Raw genomic sequence first — 12,499 nt, 5'->3', positions numbered from 1 at the left:
TCTCATTCCTTAATATTAATCCCTTGTCTGACTATGATTCATTTGATGAAGATGATCACTATTTACTGAATCTTCTATGGTACACACATGTTGCCACTAATCATCCTACTACAGTTGATGTTCCTCCTCCAATGGATACTGCAACTGATCATCTCCTACTTAGTTGACATATCATCCACGGATACTTCTCAATTAATGTCTCCATCACCTCTATCGTATGATCGTCCACCTATGTCTCAAAATGAGGGACGACCTATTCGTACTCGTAACCCCAAGTCACTTAAAAGATTATGTTTGTCAGACTACTACTTTACTTGACGCATGAATCTCCAAAATCCGTAAAATATCCATTAACCTCTATTTATCTTTTAAAATTTCTCCTACACAAGGCATTCCTCACAGTTCTATCCGATAGAGAGCCACGATCATATACGGAGGCTGCTAAAATTCCTCTGGTGCAAATCTATGGTTGAAGAAGTTACGACACAACAAGAAAATGGCACTTGGGACATCGTGGATTTACCTCCCGGTAAGACACCCATTGGATGTAAATGGGTATATAAAATCAAACGCAATGCAGATGGAACTATACAACGCTACAAATCGCGATTAGTTGCCAAAGGGTATACACAAGTCGAAGGGGTGGATTACCATGATACATTTGCCTCAGTTGCTAAATTAGTCACCGTAAGAGCCTTACTATCTGTTGCTGCCATTCGAGGTTGGTATCTTCATCAACTCGACGTCAATAATGCCTTCCTACAGGGCGATTTACATGAAGAAATTTATATGCGTCTACCTCCAGGTTTCACTAAAGCAAATCCAAATAAGGTATGTCTTTTACGCAAATCTATTTATGGGATAAAGCAAGCCTCTAGACAATGGTTTGCTAAATTTTCAAATACTTTGCTTCATGAAGGATTTCAACAGTCTTATGCAGACTACTCATTGTTTACCTTTCGTCGAAATTCAACCATTATTTATCTTCTAGTCTATGTAGATGACATAATCATCACTGGAAACGACGATCAGGAAATTGCTCAGTTAAAATTACTACTCCCTCGTCATTTTTCCATCAAAGATCTTGGACGATTGCAATATTTTCTCGGTATTGAAGTGTCTCATTCTCTACGTGGTCTATTTCTTGGCCAACGTAAATTTATCGCAGATATTCTAAATGATGTTGGTCTGCTTGGAGGAAAAGTTTGTAACTTTCCAATGGAACAAAATCTAAAACTTCTTCCTACAGACGGCACTCCTCTCCCTGACCCATCTGTTTATCGTCGTTTAATTGGTCGTTTACTATATTTAACTATAACGAGGCCGGATATCACCTATTCTGTCAACTACTTAAGTCAATTTATGAAAAGTCCACATACAACTCACATGGATGCTGCTACACGGGTTCTACGTTACCTAAAAGGTACTATCAACCACGGTCTCCTTTTGTCCTCTTCTAGTTCACTTCATATTAGTGGCTTCACTGACTCTGATTGGGCTGGTTTCCCAATAACCCGTAGATCTACTACTGGATATTTTACCATGTTGGGTTCTAGTCCACTATCCTGGAAAAGTAAGAAACAACATACAGTTTCAAGATCGTCCGCTGAGGCTGAATATCGAGCACTTTCCTCCTTAGCCTCAGAACTTCAATAACTCAAGTTTCTACTCCTTGATCTTGGGATATCTCACTCTCAACCCATGACTGTCTACTGTGATAATCAAGCTGCATTGCACATTGCCAATAATCCAGTTTTTCACGAGCGCAAAATCGACTGTCATTTTGTTCGTGAAAAAATCAAGTATGGTCTACTTATCCCGTCTTTTCTTCCTTCCCATCAACAACTTGCTGACATTTTTACTAAACCACTGGGAGCTGAAGCTTATCAAAGAATCGTTAGCAAGTTGGGCGGGGTCTCTATTTCTTCCCCCGCTCCAACTTGAGGAGGGGTATTGAAAATTACATACGTGTAATTTTCATTTCCAACCTGTAAACAGTTTTCATTATTCTTAAAGACTAAAAGATTATGAAATAAATGAACATTACTTCCGTGTATCTTCGAATCAAAGCTACATGCTTTCATGAGAAGGCAAAAGATTGACATTAACTATCGTATATCTCATGGAATGGAAAGAAGACTCATGGAATGGAAAGAAGACTCATGGAATGTTATGTAAACTAGGATTATATGCATTCATTGTAAATATATTTTTTTCTATCTTTATGTAAATTCTTCCTTGTATTCATGAACCAATACAATATAAATAGACTTGAAGTTTTCATCTTCCATCACCACGGAAGAAACCAAATATTTGTGTCTTTTACTTTCATCTTTAGTCATCAAATATCAAATTTAAGAATCATCAATTACTACCTTCCCGGGATTCTATCGACTCCTCTTCTGTTTAAGTTCTTTATGCTGCAATCTATCGTTTTGGCTTCATAAATTCTTGTGTCCTCTGTTTGAATCTCTATCCATGTGAATTTATCATCTATTAGCATCCATAGTGGAAACTTCATTCTTTTTAGTTATCCTAGCCCTGTTTCTTCTTGTTTTTTTCTCTCACGGTAGTGCCCTTAATGTGTTTGTTTCAACGTTTCACTGATATGGTTCTGGTGTTGCTGGCTATAAGTAATATTCTATAAACTTGCTAGTAATATGGTTTGACTATTTTGAGGTTTGTCAGACTATTTTTGGTCTGGTTTTTTTCATGTGGAATAGTTTGCACAATGGTTTGTTGTAATTTCTCGGCTTCTCGTACATTTACTTAAGCATGGAAACTTTTTTGGGGTTTCATGTCAGACATTTCCTGTCTGGTGCATTTCTTTCTTTTTTCTTCTTTTTGTGGAATAGTTTTCAACCAGTTTAATGTACTTGTGTCGACGTTACATACCTCCGTTTTGTAGCTATTTTGGGGTTCTTTGTCAGATTTTCTTATCTGGTGTTGTCTTTCTTTTCGTGAAATAGTTTACTCCCGGTCATGTTTTTTTATCATTATCCAGCAACTCCACACAATCTCTTTCATTTTTTATTTCCATCAAAATCTCAAAGTTTCTTGTTTTTTTTTTCTAGTGTTTCTTAGAATTAAATTTCCCTCTACCTGGTGTCACTCAGTTAGTCTTCCGCCGATTTTTATTTTTGGAGTTTGTATTTTATATGTTAGCCATATCTTGCAGCAGCATTAGAAACTTTTCGTTCTTACAACATGTGATAGTTTCCCCTTATGTTCTTTGCCTGGTGTCCCTCTATGGAGAATCCAACCATCGCGGTCACAACATTGTCGTTGGTTATCCCTGATTAGTACTTTGATTGGTATATTTCCCTCCTTTTAGTCCCCAGCAACTACTCTTTTTAGCCGGTTCCAAATGACAACTCTCGTCTTTCCTCTTATCTAATACACTACACTGATTCAATGGTTTGTCTTGGGGGTTACAGGGTCGGTAAGCTCTGTATTTTTTATATTTATTTCCCTTTTTCTGTATACTGTAGTACCTGAATACAATATTTTATTCCACAGTTCCTCTTTATAATCATATTTCCAGTTCCTCTTTATTTTAATCTGTTGTTTCTTTTTTAGGTCCTTGCTCTTTTTCTTATTCCCTACTGCTCTCTTTCTTGTGCCGTGTGTTAAACCAATCTTTTTCCCTACTGTCTTAATTTACTTGTCAAGTTTTACTTAATATCTCATCTTGTTCTATCCATATCCATCGCTAAGGATCATTCTCAATGAAGTTGCTATCCTGGAACGTCCAGGGTGTTGGAACCCCCACCAATAAGGATCATTTTCACTATTTATGTCAGTACTACAAGTCTGATATAGTTTTTTTGGCTGAGACAAAGGTCCATTTGGCTCGCATGGACTCCTTTTTTTAAAAATTCCTTTGTTGGTGACTGGTTCATTGTTCCTTCCGTGGGAATAGCTAAGGTTTAGTTATAGCCTGGCACAACAATATTGAAATGAAATTAATATCGTCAAAATTCAATGTTTGTCATTTTGATTCTAAAATAGGAAATACAGATGTAATAATCACATGTGTATACGGAGCAGTCGAGGAAGATGACAAAATCGAACAATGGACATATATCTTGGAAATCGCGCAACAAATAAACAAGCCCTGGGTTCTACTAGGCGACCTAAATGTAATCTTGGACCCAGACGAGAAACATGGTTGGAATAAAGCTGGATCCAGCAGGGAATCCTTCATCATCGACACTATCGACACATTGGGCCTACAAGATGCGGGGTACGAAGGATCGCCTTTCACTTGGTCAGACAATCGAAAGGGGAGGCAAACATCGGCGAACGAATCGACAGAGTGCTAACTTCATTTATGTGGTCCCAGAAATTTCTGGATACCAAGGTAACTCACCTCCCAAGGGTATGTTCTGACCATACGCCTATTTTATTGGATTCAAACCCAGAAAAATATAGGATCCAAAAACCTTTTAGATGTCTTCGATCATGGTTAACCCATCCGACTCTACCTACGGTAGTAGATGCATCTTGGAAATTACACTCCACCAATTGCAATGAGACATCCTTCGCAGGGCTTCTAAAGTTACTTTCCTCCAACTTATCCCATTGGAACACAAATATTTTTGGGAACATACACAAAAATATCAAATCCATAAACAATAAAATTGATAGTATTCATAGATCTGGAAATATCTCCAAAAAAATAGACACTCTAAAAAATCTTCAAGCGGGGTTAGAAAATGGTACAAAATAAAAAATGATTATTACCATCAACTCTCCAGGGATAAGTTCTTCAAAGAATATGATCAGAACACAAAATATTTTCATGCCTCCGCCTCAAATAGAAAAATAATCAATGCGATAAATTCTACTAGAGAACCTTCCAGGCTATGGATCTCAGATAGAGATCAAATCAACTCTCTGCTGGTTAAACACTTCCAACAAATAGGCTCTTCCAAAAACAACAACTTCTATCTACCATCATAAATCCTTGCATCAGTATCGAAGAAAATGCCTCCTTGTCTGTAATTCCCACTAAAAAAGAAATTTGGCTCACCCTTTCCAATATGAATCAATGGGGAGCCCCAGGTTCGGATGGCTTCCAGCCAGGTTTCTTTAAAGCTAACTGGGACATTCTGGAAAATGATATCATCGACATTGTCCAAAAGTTCTTTTGTTCAGCCACTCTCGACAAAGATCTCAATCATTCTTTCATAACCCTCATCCCAAAAATATCCATACCACAAATCCCGGGGGATTTCAGACCTATTAGCATGAGTAATACCATTTATAAAATCATCTCAAAGATATTAGCTAATATACTAAAACCCCTTCTCGGTAAAATAATCTCCCCTAATCAATCGGCTTTCCTCCCTGGTCAGAAAATCACAGACAACATCATCATTGCTCATGAACTTATCCATTCGATGAAAACCTCCAAGAAAAAAAGGGTTTCCTAGCGTTAAAACTAGGTCTATCAAAAGCTTTTGATAGGGTCGAATGGAACTTTATAGAGAAAGTCCTATTAGCTTTTGGGTTTTCGGAATTCTGGGCAAAGCTCGTTCTACAATGCATTTCAACAACCTCCTTTTCAATCCTTCTAAATGGATCCCTGGGGCCATCTTTTAATACCTCTAGGGGTTTAAGGCAGGGTGACCCTGTATCACCTTATCTCTTCCTAGTTTGCATGGAAATTCTCTATAAACTCCTCGAAAAGGCAATAGAAGACAAGAGAATATCTGGGTTCCAGATAAACAAAGATGCTCCAAATATCTCTCACCTCTTTTTTGCGGACGACTGCTTTTTATTCACAAAAGCAGACCTGGGGGAAGCGAAAAGCCTATTGGAAATATTACATATATTTGGGAACATCACGGGTCAAATGGTGAACCTACAAAAATCTAGTGTCTATTTCAGCCCAAAAATTCACCCAAGACATGGAAAAATAATTGCAAGAATCTTAAAAGTCCAGCTGATGACCAAAAATGATAGGTACCTGGGTACACCGCTATTCTTCGACAAAAACCAAAAAGCCAACTTTGAACCGCTGCTACAACGCTACTGCTCTACGTTACAAGGTTAGAAATCGAAACTGTTATCTCAAGCAGGGAGGACTGTTTTGATAAAATATATCCTTCAATCATACCCTATATATCAAATGAAAGTCCTCGCCCTGCCAAAAATGACTCTTGGTCTGCTTGACCGTATTCAGAGAAACTTCTGGTAGAAAAAAGATGGGAAACAAAGACAAGGAGGATTTATAAGGGCTTGGAAAAGTATATGCAAACCCATTTCCCAAGGTGGTTTAGGAATTAAAAATCCCCACCAATTTAACTTAGCCCTTCTTACCAAACTTGCAAACAGACTGGTCAGTGAACAAGACCAATTATGGGTCAAACTGTTAAAAGCAAAATATTTCCCAAATTCCCACCCCCTCGAAAAATCCAGAACTTCGAGTCTCTCGTGGATTTGGACCAGCATTCAAAAAGGGTTAGAGTTCATAAAAGGTAATTTTATTTGGCAAGTCAAAAGCGGAGCTTCATTGAAAATATGGGAAGACAGATGGATACCTAACACAGAGATAATCCAAAAAATCCCCAACACTCAGGAAACAGGCACCAACAAGAGTTCAAGATCTAATTACGGATCAGAATAGATGGGATCAAGAAAAGCTAAACCAATTCTTCTACCCATAGGACAAGGAAAAACTCCAAGCTTTAAAACCTAGGAACCATGAGCAAGACATTATTAGATGGAGACACCATCAATCAGGAAAATTCTCGGCCAAAAATGTTTATATCTTTCTATCCAATCAGGATCTCGACAATAATGATAACCTATATTTCCCATGGAGCAAGATCTGGAAAATTCAAGCCATCCCTAGAATTAGGATTTTCATCTGGAAAATAGTGCAAAAAGTCCTTCCGACGTTGGCGAGATTAGGTGCTCACAATACGGAAATTGACCCGATTTGCCATCTATGTAACAATCAAGTGCAAGAAACGGAGGTCCATCTTTTCTGCGAGTGCCTTTTTGCAAGAGCAGTTTGGTTTGGTCTATCTCTACATAATATAATCATTAGATACTCTCCCAGCTCTGCTATTGATTGGGTTAAATGGTGGATTACCGAAGCTGATCTGAGCCATTTTCAGGTAAAAATATCCACCACACTTTGGTTCATTTGGAAATACAGATGTTCGATTGTTTTTGAGAAAATCCACCCAGACCCAGTCAGTTTACTACGACAAATAAATAATTTCTTAATTCCTCCCCGTCAAATACCCTACAAAGCAATAAGGAGAATCAAAAGAAAATATCAATCAACAATTCTTGGTCCAACCTGAATTCAGACTGGATAATCTTCATTGATGCTTCTTACAAGAAAGAAGATTCTTCGATGGGATATGCTTTCATCATGTACTCTGCTGATGAAGAAACCTTCATGCACCTTTAGGCGGGTTGGGAGTGGGCTACGTCAGCTTTTCATGCAGAAGCAAAAGCCTTGTTGAAGGAAATTACGTGGTTAAAGAATAATATCTTATCAAGTGTGGTCATTGCAACTGACTGCAAAGCTTTGGCAGACAACTTAAACAGGCTTACTTCATAATCTACGTGGTCGGCAGAAAATACCTTGCAGGAAATAAGGATAATTTTGGACGAGTTACCTCAAGCTAAAGTGAAATTTATAAAGAGAAAGAACAACAATGCAGAGGATTACATCGCTAAGGAGGCAAGAATTAAAAAGCTACAACACATGTCAGAAAGCCTAAACCAACGAGTTCACAAATCTAGCATAGATTCTAATTTGTTTGATAAAAATGATTTTGTAAATCTGTTGTATTACATTTGCTAGCTTTAATATATGATCTTTTCCATCAAAAAAAAATAATACAAAATCAAAATAAAAAACATAGTTGAACAACATTTTTTATGAGCCCTTTTGTCCCGACTGTAGCAGCTTCGTTTTTATTCTCACTCGGAGTAAGTTGTCAGGCAGTTTCAGCCAGACTTCACCACGAATGGGACCCACATGTATAAAACTGATTCATTCTGAAGTGTGGTTTCTATCGATTAGATTCATTTAAATGTGACTACCCACATAGCTTATTAGAGCAGTTCTTATGGAATGAACAAACTCCAAGTTTGTTCATTTTGCTCCCACTATGGACTCAACAAACATGAAAATTAGATGTTCAAATCAACAAATCTGTTGCTTTGAACATTGAGTTGGACCACCCAGCGCACGTGTGATGGAGAACGCGCGGTGGTGTCACAAACGCGGGCATTGGATTAACAAACGCGGGAGGTCAAGCTCCGACGCCCCTAACAAATTCTCTCTCTAAATACAATTATTATGTGTAGGGTTTATATTTTATTATTTGTTTTATTATTAAATAATCCAGTGTGACCCAATTTATATTAATAAAATCATTAGTAGGACTCAACTCTTATTAATTTATATTAATAAAATCACTAGTGGGACCCTGAAACATCAAATTTATTTATTTTTCCTTATTTCCCATAGTGGAGAATGCAGTTTGTTCATTCACGTGGCTCAATAAAACAATAAGTTTGTTAATTGTCATAGGAATTGCCCTTAGTTCTTATTGCTCCGTCGAGTGACAGAACTAAGGGGAGGCAGTGTGCTTGTACAAGACTACAACCCATTCCGAGCATCAAATTATAAACCAATGGAGAGTGTTGTGAAGCAATATTGGACTTCTACAAGTATTAGCAAGGGAACAACAGCCCAAGTGAAATACTGTATTAAACAATACTTCCAGTTCGAGAGGGAGGAGAATGCATTTGTTGAACCCCCATTTTGGTCAACAAAATCATGTCTTAATCTTGATAAATAAATTAATCAATTGAAATTAATTTCCTTGTCGTAGTTAAAAGAACAAAACTAGAAATGGCAACTGAAAATTCTTATTTAGGAAGGATATTTTGGTACTTTGCAAAGTAGATACGGTTTGGCATAACTTTTGTACAGGTCAACCGTCACCATCTCTGCTCGCTTCCCTAACAGTGTAGAGATTTGGATATGAACCTAGGCTAGTAACTCCAAAATCGCCATTACTCTCCACCATAACGGATTGGACATTGACGGGCTGTATTTGCGTGTCTCTCTCAATCCTATGCTATACTTTAAGGGAAAAAGGACATTTTCTATTGACGGTTGCTATTTGTTATCTTGGGTTGCTATCCCCTGGACTCATGCATCTTAAAAAAAAGAAAAAATGTTAGATGCTGTTGAGCATCTTCTAGCCCCGGAAACAACCCAAAAAATCCAAAACTCTATAGGTTAGTAAATTTTACTGTGATTATGATTGCTTTGTTTCATATGAATTTGGAAACTCTCCGTAAAATTCGGTGAAAAAGCATATATGAGTTTAGTCCTTTGCTAAATCTTTCTTAGCATTTGCGTGTCCATATATTTTTGAGACATTTGAGTCCTACAGTTAACCTGAAAACCTATATTTTTGAAACACTTGTGTCCTACCGTTAACCTGAAAACTAAGCCATTAATTAGCAAGTTAGTGGTGTTGTTTTCATGCCTCATACGACTGAGATGATATATCACATTGATACTGAGTGAATCAAGGAGGAACTTTTTTCATGATATTTGTGTATAAATTAGTCCATTTCCAGTCGAGCGTACAAAGATTTCGGCTTCTATAGTTGATTCATAGTTCAAGTTCACGCATTATAAAGGTAGAAAATAAATAGAGCAGCTGAGATGTGGGAGAAAATTGAAATACTTAATCCTAAAACAAACCAAAATATGCAGAAACTAAGGGAGAATTTAGCGTGTGATAGTATAACAAGTAAATTTGGCAAGAAAGCACACAATATTTGGACAACTTCCACTTGTCTTTAAAGTTTTAGAAGAATGTTAAGTCGTAGTTGTAAACAACTTGAAAAAGCCAACTTGAATTATCATTAAGGACCACAAAAAGTTATAACTGGCTATTTGTATTTGTGTGTAGTTGCGAGAAATAACAACACGCATTCAATTATGGGATTATATTATTTTATTTTTCTTACTATGAAATATCTCGTGCATGAACGTTCGTATAAAAACTGAAAAAGAAGATTCCAAGATAACTTAAAACAAAAGCAAACCAACCATTGAAAAAAGAGTAATGATAGGCCTACTGAGAAAGAAATCTTAAAAAATCACAGACTCTCACATATTTAAGGATCTTCCCATTCATAGGGGCAATTTTTTTGGTGATGGGACCCTCAAATCTGTGAGAGTCGGAGATTTTTGCGAATTTTCATTAATCATAATTTTCTTCTGCTTTATAACCAGTGACAGAAGGAGGGGTGGCTTATCTAGGCTGTAGCCCACCCCAAAATTTGCAAAATCTTGTTTGAGACGTTGCAACTGGTGAGAAAAAAATAATTAGCCCATGTAATTAAGATTTTGAATTAGCCCATTAGTTACAAGAAAAGCGCATGGCTAAGACGTTGTACCTAGTCAAAGAATCTTTTTGTTACTGCATCGAGATTAGTTGAAAGTGGTAGAAGTGCTAGGACAATAATATTGACACGAAGAGTGAAATACTAATCTAGTAATTCATTTCATTTTCGATCGTGGATGTATTATTTCTTATGTTTTCCGAAGTTCTCCGATCACATGGCTCTTTATATCTATACTAGATCGAGTAATATCATTGTGATTGTTGTCCATTTTGCTAAATAAAGAATGAAAAGAAACTCGTAAAACTTAGCGATAAAAGAGGCAATAAGAATTTGTGCTAGTGATGAAGTACCAACTATCAACCATCAGGTTGTAATATCAAATCTTACTTACAAAGTAAACAAATAGAAGGATCATAGGAAGTGTATGTGGCAATGATTAATTATGTTGTACTTTTTCAAGGGAAAGCAAAACTTTTCCTAAATATTTTCTTGAATGTTTGATTGTCATAAGACAATTTCTTCTAAGTGATATTGTACTTCCATCAAAGTGAATGTCTTTCATACAAAATATGAACATGAATGTTTACTTATTCACTATTTGTGCATTATTTTGTGGAGCATCTATAACATGAATAGAATTTTGAAAGCACAACCTTGCAGGGACACTCGGACAGGTGCAACACGATCCTGGAGATACCAATACTATTAGAGCACTGCTCGGTCGAACTCGCAATCGTTGCTATCTCAAGCTTGTTTGTCAAGTTTAGGTGATCAAAACTATAAGTCTTGATTTCTAGTCTACTTATAGATATATCTAGGATTATGATAGAATGTATAGTTGAGTTTTAAACTTCACGACGTTCATCGATTGAAGACGAAGATATACTGAGAATAGCTTGGAGGAAATTTATCAACAAAAGGTATGTGAAGACTAAAACTTATCTATCACTCAGAAATCTATTCTATGCTATCTCTTATTGAGACTAAGTCGTATAACTATATAGACTTTTACATTATACACATTTGATATTTCGAGCTGAGTTTAACTCGCTTATATCTTTCTCGAAATATGTGTTGGAAGATTTTTTCTTTATCTACGTTCATCATTATTCTTGACGAGTTTAGTTGGAAACAATTTAAGTGTTGGAAACTAAATAATGTGTCAAAAGATGATCATGCGAAAATTGCCTTGAAACATCTTACATGATTTGTGTGAGACAGTCATTTGATGTCGACTCGGAATGTTTCGTATTGATCATTCGATCACTTGAAAATTACTTATAAGCTAATAGTTTGTGTGAGACCGTTATTGTCGTCTTCTAAGGATGTTTCAATGAATGAAATGGGAGTTTAGAACAATTAACCATTGTCTGGATATAGCACAGTATGCATACCAGTATGCAAACTGTTGTGGTATGATTCAGGTCCGGAAACCAAGTTTGCATACCAGTATGCGAACGGTTTTAACTGTTAAAGTACGTGAACAAAGTATGCATACCAGTATGCGAACGGTTCTACCTGAGTTAGGTCCGGAACGACAGTATGCATACCGATTTGCGAACTGTCAGACAAGACCAAAGTCCAGAACTTAAGTTTGCGTACCCGTTTGCAAACTGAGTTGGTTTAAGTTCTAAAATCAGTTAATTATGATTCCATACTCATGAACAAATACATTTATAAATTAAGGAATGCAATCTTTGCAAACTGTAGCTGAATGTTCATGAATTGATTCTCTTGAATCAATCTGATTTGGTTTCAATTGTGTCTTGTATACTTCTATGAGAATATAAAAAATTGAACAACTCTATGAGTAACACAAATAGATTAATTTGGTTATCATTAGATCTATAAGTATTAGATTAATGTGGTTAATACAAAAGTGTTCTTATAGCTAACTTCGGTTAACTGTTGTTGAGCCAACTCAATATACACGTTTAGGTATGGTTCCCCATATCTAGATGAAGGTATATTTCATTTGTGTGTAACAAGCTAAGACCATCTAACGGTGGAGAGATATTGCTTTGGTTTTAAGTAAAGTTATCTTCAATCTTAAATCGGGATTTCATATAACGGTGAATATTGATTGTTTTGT

Source organism: Papaver somniferum, chromosome 2 (assembly GCF_003573695.1).
Source record: "Papaver somniferum cultivar HN1 chromosome 2, ASM357369v1, whole genome shotgun sequence".
Taxonomy (NCBI): Eukaryota; Viridiplantae; Streptophyta; class Magnoliopsida; order Ranunculales; family Papaveraceae; genus Papaver; species Papaver somniferum.
The sequence above is the reverse complement of the archived record's forward strand: the minus strand, read 5'-3'. Positions refer to the sequence as shown.